Genomic DNA, 10515 nt, shown 5'->3' with positions numbered 1-10515 from the left:
AAGCATCAATTTTTGGGCCTAGTGGCTCGCCATCAATGCACAGAACCTGGCCTGTACGAAACGGGACCAATTAATACATCACTCTGGTTCCAAGCATCTCAACTATTAATCACCATAACCATAATACAATAAAGTCATCATATTATCATAATCTCAATTAATTTGTTCCATGTACATTCTTCAAATTAAATACTGCATATATCAATATAAATAATTTAACAATCAGCAAGAGTACTCTTATAAATAGACAATACCAATACATATCATCAAAATGCATTTCAGAATCAAAAAGGGTAGTTGACAACTTCATAATACAACAATATTAAGCTTAATGTATAACTCAGTTAAATAGGCACTATATATATATATATATATATATATATATATATATATATATATATATATATATATATATATATATATATATATATATATATATATATATACATACACAGTCAGACTCAGTATAATTAAAGGACAGCCAAGACCAGCACCGGCTATCCGATCCATATGCACATACAATACACTATTAGCACCCTATAACAATGACAACTCACCAGTTCCTGTGTCATTAAGTCACTCAACAGCAGTCAAAAAGGTAAGGGCAATCTAAAAGGTTGACATACATAATTTAAACCAGAAGTTAAATTAATGAAATGTTTTACCGACTAAATGCCCACCTGCAGCAGCTCAACACACCAACTCCCGCACACACACACCAAACAACAGCGCGCGGCCATATTTAAAGGGAAATGACACAACCCTCGGTTTCAAGTCTCGCGACACCCCACGAACACAGAGGGAACCGCAAATAAGGAGAATACACCTGGCAAGATAGCTGGGTTACACAATACATACCAGTTTTTCGCTGAGGAGCTGAGCCGGGGACCCGGCAGCTCAGCGGCGGTACAGCAACCATGGCGACGGGACGTGGCGTCTCCATTCCCTCCTTTAGGAAACGAGGGTTACCATACGTATCGAGATGTTCCCTTTCAGTCGGTCACTCTCGACGCCACATCGGTGACCGACAAATATGGGATCCCTATCAAAGTGCCATGGGTGCTGCCCCTTCCTGTGCCCTGTGCGAGCCACCTGCGCCCCTATTAGGTGTAGGCCGGGGCTCAGAACAAGTAGCTCCACTCACCGTTGTCAAAGCACTACCTCACTGGGGAAGATTGGATAACACTGGGAAAACGTACCCAGTCCGCTTGGAGCTGGGACGCTGCGGAAGCCCCATCATTCCCGAAGGAGGTCTCGGAGGCAAATACACATATAGCATCCGTTTAGGAGTATAAGGAGAAATTTAAGGTGATTAAAACCCTCTTGGGAAGGCAGAAGTCTGCCGGGGAAACACGGGCTATAAGGCTATACCATGGACTATACACATACGAGTACCGCTTAGGTCTCAATATGGAACCCACCCTTCCATGGTTCTCACGGATTCATCATGGAGGTCTGGTGCCATACGTTCCGCCGCGTCCAGCTGCTTAGGGCGATGGAGGATCTCAACAAGGTCTACAGTACGGACACTGTGGAGTGGTTTAAGCAAGCCTCTCAGTGCCACTACCCGTTTGAGGTGAGAACACAGGATATAGAACCTAGCGAACGTGTTAGGGGTCGCCCAACCCGCAGCTCTACAGATATCTGTCAGCGAGCGCCCAGGAGGATGCAACATTTCTAGTTGAGTGAGCTCGTAACCTGAACGGGCAGGGCACACCCCGAGCCTGATAAGCCAGGGTTATGGCATCCACAATCCAGTGGGCCATTCTCTGCTTAGAGACGGCTCTCCCCTTCTTCCGGCCTCCATAACAGACAAAGAACTGGTCTGAGGTCCTGAAGCTTTGTGTCCGGTCTACACCTTAAAGCACCTTAATGCTCGGATGGGACAAAGCACAGCGAGGGCTGGGTCTGCATTCTCCAGTGGCAGCGCTTGCAGTTTCACCACTTGGTCTTTGAAGGATGTAGTGGGAACCTTGGGCACGTAGCCAGGCCGGGGCCTCAGGGTTACTTGGGAGTCAGCCGGCCCGAACTCTAGGCACGAATCGTCGGCCGACAGCCTTCGCTCCAACACTTGCTGCAGAAAGGATAGCACGACTGCAATCGGGCATCTTCGGGGGTCTTCTCGGCGAGAAGAACACCACTCAACGAACAGGTTCCACTTCAAGGCATAAGCGTGTCTCGAAGACGGTGCTCTTGCCGAAGTGATGGTGTTCACTACCTTTTGAGATAGGTCAACTAGAACCTCTGCCAGAACCAGACATGGAGTTTCCAAAGGTCTGGATGCGGGTGCCAAATGGTGCCCCGTCTCTTAGTCAGTAAATCCCTCCTCAGAGGAACCGACCCAAGGAGGGGCTGTCGAGAGGAGCACTAGTTCGGGGAACCAGGTCTGAGTAGGCCAATACGGCACTACTAGCAAGACTTGCTCCTCGTCCTCCCGGACTTTGCACAATGATATTGTGAGAAGGCTCACTGGGGGAAACGCATACTTGCGTAGGTCCCGCGGCCAGCTGTGTGCCAGTGCGTCCGTGCCGAGAGTTCCCTCGGTCAGGGAGTAGGACAACTGGCAGTGAGCTGCACCCAGCTCCACGGCACCACTTGGAGGCTGCTGCAGATGTGACTCGTGAGCGGGGGCGGATAATAATAATAATGATAATAATAATAATAATAATAATAATAATAATAATAATAATAATAATAATAATGTATTAAGGTGTAAGGTGTAAGTATCCCAATAGTTAAATGTGTTTCTAAACGTGTTTCAGTTAGTATATTTTAAAGTACATTTTAAGAACTTGGGACTGCGAAATTTTCCTGCAATAAAATTCAGCTATTATTATTTCACATATGTTTTATTAAGTTTTACAGAACACAAACAATCATCAGTCTCCATTCAGTGCCATTTTTAAAGTATGAACAGTAATTGAGTTACATTACAGAATCAATAGTGTGACTCACTGGTATAAGTGCTCATCTAATGGGTGAACCTCTGCCTTCATTTCTCACTGCAGTTCATCATATCTCTACTCACTCATTTCAAAGCCACCGTCGATGATACAAGCAGAGCTTTGAATCACAAACTGCCCCTTGATCTGAGTGATGGTGCTTTTGGTTTAATCCTTGTCAGCAATTTATATAAATAACATAAGGCAAGTACTCAAATAAAGACCTGTCCACAAACAAGGACAGAAGATAGATTGAGTTTTATTGTATCTATTATTATTATTATTATTATTATTATTATTATTATTATTATTATTATATTAAACAACAAAGCATAGGCCTATTCAGAACAGGATTTTTCCTGCATACTTCACACTACAAACTGGGACAAACGGTGTCATGGTGAACTACTGCATGAGAAAGATCTGAAAAATCATTAGACAAACTCTTGGAGCATGATCACAAGAAAGAATCTGGAACTGGAGCACCAATTCTTATAAGTAGTTCCCTTTCAGTCAGTCACTCTAAAAGCAACGTTGGTGACTGACGTAAAATGGGATATCGCTTTGATAGACCAATCTACTTCGAGTGTAAACTAAATGAGCCAATGCACATTGGCATGCAATTATTGCATCCAGCTACCGCTGATCACAGCATGAGTATAAGAAGGCAGCAGGTGCAATGCATACCAGTTTTTCGCTTCGGAGCCGAGCGTTTGTATCGCTCTGGTCAACTGTGTCTGCTGTGAACTACAAGTTCAGCACGCTCTCGGAAGCTTCGTGTGTTGGCGAGATGGCCCTTCAGCGGCGGTCGTTCCTGTGTCGAGTGGATTGCACACCCGGTTCCTTCCCGTGATTCCTTCCCTTGCCTGTTGGCACTTGTCTGGTCTGGCTGGCAGTGCCTATGCGGCTTGCGGGAAAGCTGCTTTCGCCTTACACGCCATGGCGTTACTGCAGGTGCACCAGGCTAAAGCACTAAAGGACCTGCACGAGGGTGGTCACGACCCAGAAGTTCTAAAGGAACTCCGAACCGCCACTGACCTCACGCTCCGAGTGATTAAGGTCACTGTGAGTTCCCTGGGTCATGCGATGTCCACACTTGTGGTCCAGGAGCACCAAATCTGGCTGTGTCTGGCAGACATGAGGGACACCGACAAGGTCCGGTTCCTCAATGCCCCTGTGTCCCAGACCGGCCTCTTCAGCGACGCAGTCAAGAGCTTTCCAGCAGTTCTCGGCTGCCCAGAAGCAGACATCTGCAGTCGTGCCGTAGCTGGGCGCAGGCAGGGTGCCCCTCCCGTCCTAGCCCCCTTCACACCTGGCAGTGAACTGAAGAGCAAGAGGCCCCGGGACGTGTGACCCAGAGAGAGGTAGCTGCTTTCTGGGGGATGGTGAAGGCACCTCTCCCTCTCCTGGAGGAGGGCCAGGTGGAAAATCTGGAAATCTCAACGAGAGAGCAGTTTTCTTCCTTTCTGGGTCCCAGGAGAGTTGCGGACGGCCAAGCACCAGACCTCCTCCTTTGCCAGATGGCAGCAGTGGGCGTTCAAGAGTGTCAACAAAGGCCCCACTCACACACCCTCTGCCAACCTGTGGAACCAGGTGAGCCCTGAACCTCACACTCGCACCACACTCTGGCCTGATCACAAGCTGCCCAAGTTGTGTCTCAGTGAGCACAGGGATTTGGTGCTCCGGCACTTAAGCCTGTTTGAGACTTGTTGGGACACTCAGACCTGGTTCCCCGATCCCATTTGCAGACATGGCATCGAGAGTGACCGACTTAAAGGGAACTTCTTGATTACGTATGGTAACCCACGTTCCCTGAAGGAGGGAAATGAGACGCCATGTCCCGTTGCCATGGTTGCTGTACCGCCGTTGAGCTGCCGGGTCTCCATCTCGGCTCCTCAGCAAAAACCTGGTATGCATTGCACCTGCTGCCTTCTTATACTCACGCTGTGATCAGCGGTAGCTGGATGCAATAATTGCATGCAAATGTGCATTGGCTGGTTTAGTTTACACTCAAAGTAGATTGGTCTATCGAAGCAATGTCCCATTATGCATCAGTCACCGATGTGGCATCTCCGTTCCATCCTTCAGGGAACAAGGGTTACCATACGTAGAAGTTTCTTAAGCAGCAAACCAGTTTATTAGTATGATTTCTTAAGTATCATGTGACAAGAATTAAGGGTAATTTACCCCATTAAATATGCAGATAAACTTAGCAGTTTGTTTGACACAATGGAAACCAAAAATGAGTATAACAGTACAAAACTAGTAAAATGCAAGTACACATTATAGCAGTTTAGCTCCAACACTTATCAAAAACATCTGAACAAGTTAAGCAAGGTCTTCAAGATTGCTAGAAAGTTACAAGCAGGTGAGTTTGATCAATGTTGGAGCTACTCTTGGCCTAATGGATAGTAAGTTGGACTTGTACTCTGAAGGTTGCAGATTTGAGTTTCAAGTCTTGCAGGGATTGGAGGTGGGGAGAGTGAATAACCAGTACTCTGTCCAAATTCAATACAAAAAAGCAAGGCACCAAACCCCAAACTGCTCCCCGGGCGTGCAGCATTGGCTGCCCCGTGTCTTGTGTGTGTGTGCGTGTGTGTGTGTGTGCACTTGGATGGGATAAATGCAGAGCACAAATTCTGAGTATGAGATGAAGTGACTTCACTTTATCATGCACAATTCAGCCACCTTGCAAAATAAGAAACTTGGTGTTAATATTTCCTACATGGCAAATAAAACCATTTTTTTTTTTCATAAATAACTGCCAGAGGTTTGCAGTTCTTCATCCATATTGAACCTGCAGCAAAACAACAAAAAAACAAACAGTTTGATGCTACTAGCAAACCTTTGGTGAATATTTGTTAGTGCTGGCAAACAGCTATAGCAAAGCTGTGGTGATCATGGACAATCCACTAGTCTAATGAAAACTTGCCTTAAATGTGAAACTGTCATGCTGTCTAGTCTCTGTTTCCCTGGGTGTCCACTAGTGGGCTCACTTCCCCTTAGGCACTTCACCGTAGGCACTAGAATTCCTCTAGTCTGGTCCTGTCTTCACAGTAATTGCACTCCTGTTAATTGCACCAGGTGCAGTCACTTTATTGTCATTAGCCTCCCTATAAATACTAGTCTTTCCCTGTTGTTTGTATGGAGTCCTTACCCTTCATGTGTTCAGCATTCTCGTCCCCCGAGATTCTTCCTGTCTGCTCGTCCTCCAAGTCCTCTCGTATTCCGAGTCCCTTTTCAGCTAGCCCAGCACCACAGCACAAGATGACCGCCAGCCTAGAGGCAATGCGCAGAATGGCCGCCGGCCCAGCACCACTGCCCATGATGGCCGCAGGTCCAGCGACACTGCACAAGATGGCCGTCAGCCTAGCGCCAAGAGGCAAGATGGACGCCAGCACAGCGCCACAGCACAAAGTGGTCAAGATGGCCGCTGAGACGTTTTTGGATTATTTCTCCATGCTGTCAAAGATCCTAGAGATTCCCAGGAGTATTCACATCACGTCTGCTGATCCAGAGACTGTTCACGTCATGTCTGCTGAGCCAGCACCACAGTACATGATGCCCGCCAGCCCAGAGCCACTTCAGAGGATGGCAGCTACAGTGGGCTTTCCTGAGTTGAGTCAGGTTCCCGTTGACTATCCAGAGTTGAGTCAGGTTCCGGTTGACCTTCCAGAGTCGAGTCATATGCCTGTTGACCCTGCTGAGTTGAGTCAGGTTCCGGTTGGCACCCCTGAGTCGAGTCATATTCCCGTTGACCCTCCAGAGTTGAGTCAGGTTCCAGTGGACCATCCAGAGTCGAGTCAGCTTCCTGTTGACCATCCAGAGTCGAGTCACATTCCAGTTGATCCTCCAGAATCAAGTTAGATTCCTGCTGACCTTCCAGAGTCGTGTCAGGTGCCCAATTGACTTTCCAGAGTTGAGTCAGGTGCTCATGGACCCTCCAGAGTCAGGGTTAGTCACCGTTGACCTTCCAGAGTCAGGGTTAATCACTGTCGACCTTCTAAAGTCAGGGTTAGTCACCGTTGACCTTCCAGAGTCAGGGCTAGTTCCTGTTGACCCATTGAATTTCCTGAGTTGAATCAGGTTCCGGTTGACCCTCCAGAGTCGAGTCAGGTGCTCGTGGACCCTCCAGAGTCAGGGTTACTCACCGTCGACCTTCCAGGGTCAGGGCTAGTCACCATCGACTTTCCAGAGTCAGGGTCAGTCACTGTTGACCTTTCAGAGTCAGGGTTAGTTCCTGTTGACCTTCCAGAGTTGAGTCAGGGACTTGCGGACCCTCAAGAGTCGAGTCAGGTGCTCGTGGACCCTCCAGAGTCAGGGTTAGTCACCATTGACCTTCCAGAGTCTTCCATGAGCAGAGTCAAGTCAGCACCAATCTTCTGGAGTCCAGTATATACACCATGGGATTACCAGAGTCTCGTCTCTTCTCTGTGGAACTACCCGAGCCTCTCCATGTCTCTGATGAATTACCAGAGTCTCTCCTAGCCTCTGCGGAACTTCCAGAGAACATGGAAGCCATGTCTCAGTCGAACTCTCTGAGCACCTGACTGTTCCTGTTACATGTTCTATGTTTCAGACTTGCCCAACCAGACTTGTCCTCCTGTTGGTCCGGCCGCACGGATGTGGTGGTCTTCTCCTCTGCCCTTGGGGCCTTCTGCCTCGACCACAAGGATGTGGTGGTCTTCTGCTCCGCCTTGGGGGGCTTCCATCCCGACCACACGGTTGTGGTGGTCTTGTGCTCTGCCCTGGGCGGCGTCTGGTTCGAACACACAGACGTGGTGGTCTTCTGTTCCACCCTGGGGTCTGTCTGCCTCAAACACAAGGATGTGGTGGTCTTCTGTTCCGCCCTGGGGGTCGTCTGGTTTGACCACACGGACGTGGTGGTCTTCTGTTCCGCCATGGGGGGCTTCCGCCTTGACCACAGGGTTGTGGTGGTCTTCTGCTCCGCCCTGGGGGGCGTCCGTCGTGACCGCACGGTTATGGTGGTCTTCTGCTACGCCCTGGTGGGCGTCACGTGATGTCCTTCTTGGACTTGTATTTTTGTGTTTATATTTTGTTGTTCTCCTGTCTGTGTCTTTCTTTCTGTTTCCTCCTATGGACCTGGCCCTCCGTCCTTCCCCCTGATCCTCCGCCGGTCCACCTCCCTCCTGGGTTTCTAGTCTGTGTCTTTCGTTCTGTTTCCCTCTAAGGACCTGGCCCTCCGACCCTCCCCCTGATCCTCTGCCAGTCCACCACCCTCCTGGACTCCTTGTTTTGTGTTGCACTTCTCTTGTCTCTGTTTTCCAATTTTACCTGGTCCTCTTGTTTCTGTTTCCCCATTCTACCTGTTCCCCTTGTCTCTGTTTTCCCCATTTTTACCTGGCCTTCCGTCCCTCCCCCTAGTCCTCCGCCGCGCCACCTCCCTCCTGGTCTCTTTGTGTTTTTGGTTTTCCCTTGGGTTCGAGTGGAGCTTCTGGCAGCTGCTCCGTGGAGTAGGGGGTAATGTCACGCTGTCTAGTGTCTGTTTCCCTGGGTGTCCACTAGTGGACTCACTTCTCCTTAGGCACTTCACCGTAGGCACTAGAATTCCTCTAGTCTGTTCCTGTCTTCACAGTAATTGCACTCCTGTTAGTTGCACCAGATGCAGTCACTTTATTGCCATTAGCTCCCTATAAATACTAGTCTTTGCCTGTTGTTTGTATGGAGTCCTTACCCTCCGTGTGTCCAGCATTCTCGTCCCCCGAGATTCTTCCTGTCTGCTCGTCCTCCGAGTCCTCTCGTATTCCGAGTCCCTTTTCCTGTCCCTTTCCTTTGTTTGTATTGTTTGGACTGTCTTTTTTGGTTTTGACCTTGGCTGTATTCAGGCCCGTCGCGACAAGGCAGGCAAACCAAGGAATTGCTTGTGGCCCCGAGCTGACCTGGGGCCCCAAGACAACGACTGGTTAAGAATAAAATGCAACAACACTGTGTGAGCGCCCCTTTGATCGTCAATGCAGTAACGTGTAATGATCGGGATCCCCCTCAAGGGGGGCCCTCTCAATAGTCGCTGACAGCAGCCAGCCAACCAAGTGATCTTTATGTTTTTTTTTTTTTTTTTTTTTTTACGGGATAAGGAAAACGCAGATCAGAAATCGCATACTGCAAGGAGTCAGCAGTGTTTTGACTTGAGGGCTCAGGCAAATGTAAAGAGAACTTTTGATTGCAAGAATCACGGAATCCAGTCATAAAAACAGAATTTACAGTTTAACTCAGAATGACACGTAATTTGCCAAATTTTGAATGAATGAATTAAAAATAGGTCATTGCACTTACATCAAACCACGATAACGACTAATATCTGTAAATATTAAGCCGGAACAGTGTTTAAATATGAATCCTGCATGTTCTGCGTGTCTCTGTTAATGAAAGGAGCAGAAGCGCGTCCTCCTTTATTAACAAACTGAAGCGCGCGTGACGCTCGCGAGGATTTCAGTCTCGCGTCTGCTGTCTCACTAAATGAGGATGTGAACACATGAACAACATCTCCAGAACTGCTCTGACAGTCACTTCATGAGCATTTGACCCTTTTGATTTGAGTAAAATTAGAGTCACATTACATACACAGAGCTGTAAAGGTACGTCAACCCGTCAAAATAAAAGTCCTGTTTTAGACAAGTATTTGCCATAGATGTATTACTATTGTTCAGCAGAATGTACATAGCCTAATACTAAAAAAAAATCAAATATTATTTTAATTTTATTTTTTTTAAGGTTTAATCACACAATTTCTTCAATGTTTTATTTTTAATAGTAAATCCCCTTTGTTTAACAAAAAGTTAAGTTTGCTTAATTTTCAATAATTAAAAGATAAATTAATGTTTGGTGTTTAATGTGCATCTCAGAAAACGCTTTATTTAAAAACCCACCTGAATGGCACTTAAATGTACTTAATTCATCTGTCAACTTTATTGTCATTGTTCAAAGTACAATGTTTATTTTTGATGTATGCATTGCATTCTATGCATTTAAAAAATAAAAATATTTTTTTTCTAAAAAAGGAAATTAGTTGTTCATTTAACGCACCCCTGAGCTGGTAATAGTGACCTCTTTCAATATGCTAACAGTGAAATGCTAAAACGTACTTCACAGGTAATTTCAGATTTTTGTTTCAATTATTTTCCCAGCTACACCATCAACTTCATCCTCAACATCAACAGATGCATCACTCCTCAGTGCTGATGTTTCCTCTATATAACACAAGGTACCACAAGCTCGATAATTATAGCTGATATCCTGCACAGCCCAGAGTTTAAACTGAAAAGTGTGTGCTGTCATATTATTAAAAAAAAAACAAACAAACAAAAAAACAGTGCAAATCACTATTGAATTCCCAGCAAACTATTTTTTCAAGCAGAATTTGCACTGTAAACCTTTTTTTTATTCATATAAAGTGCGGGTGAACTTAAACTGTATGGCTATGCTGTGGTTCCTGTAGGCCTTGCGTGCGTGGGGGGGGGGCTCTCTATGTCCATTTTGCTTGGGGCCCCCAAATTCCTTCAAACGGCCCTGGCTGTATTCGACAACGATTTGGATTACCTTTTTATTATAATAC

The sequence above is a fragment of the Carassius auratus genome, chromosome 29, assembly GCF_003368295.1.
Source record: "Carassius auratus strain Wakin chromosome 29, ASM336829v1, whole genome shotgun sequence".
NCBI lineage: Eukaryota > Metazoa > Chordata > Actinopteri > Cypriniformes > Cyprinidae > Carassius > Carassius auratus.
This window is presented reverse-complemented; position numbering follows the sequence as displayed.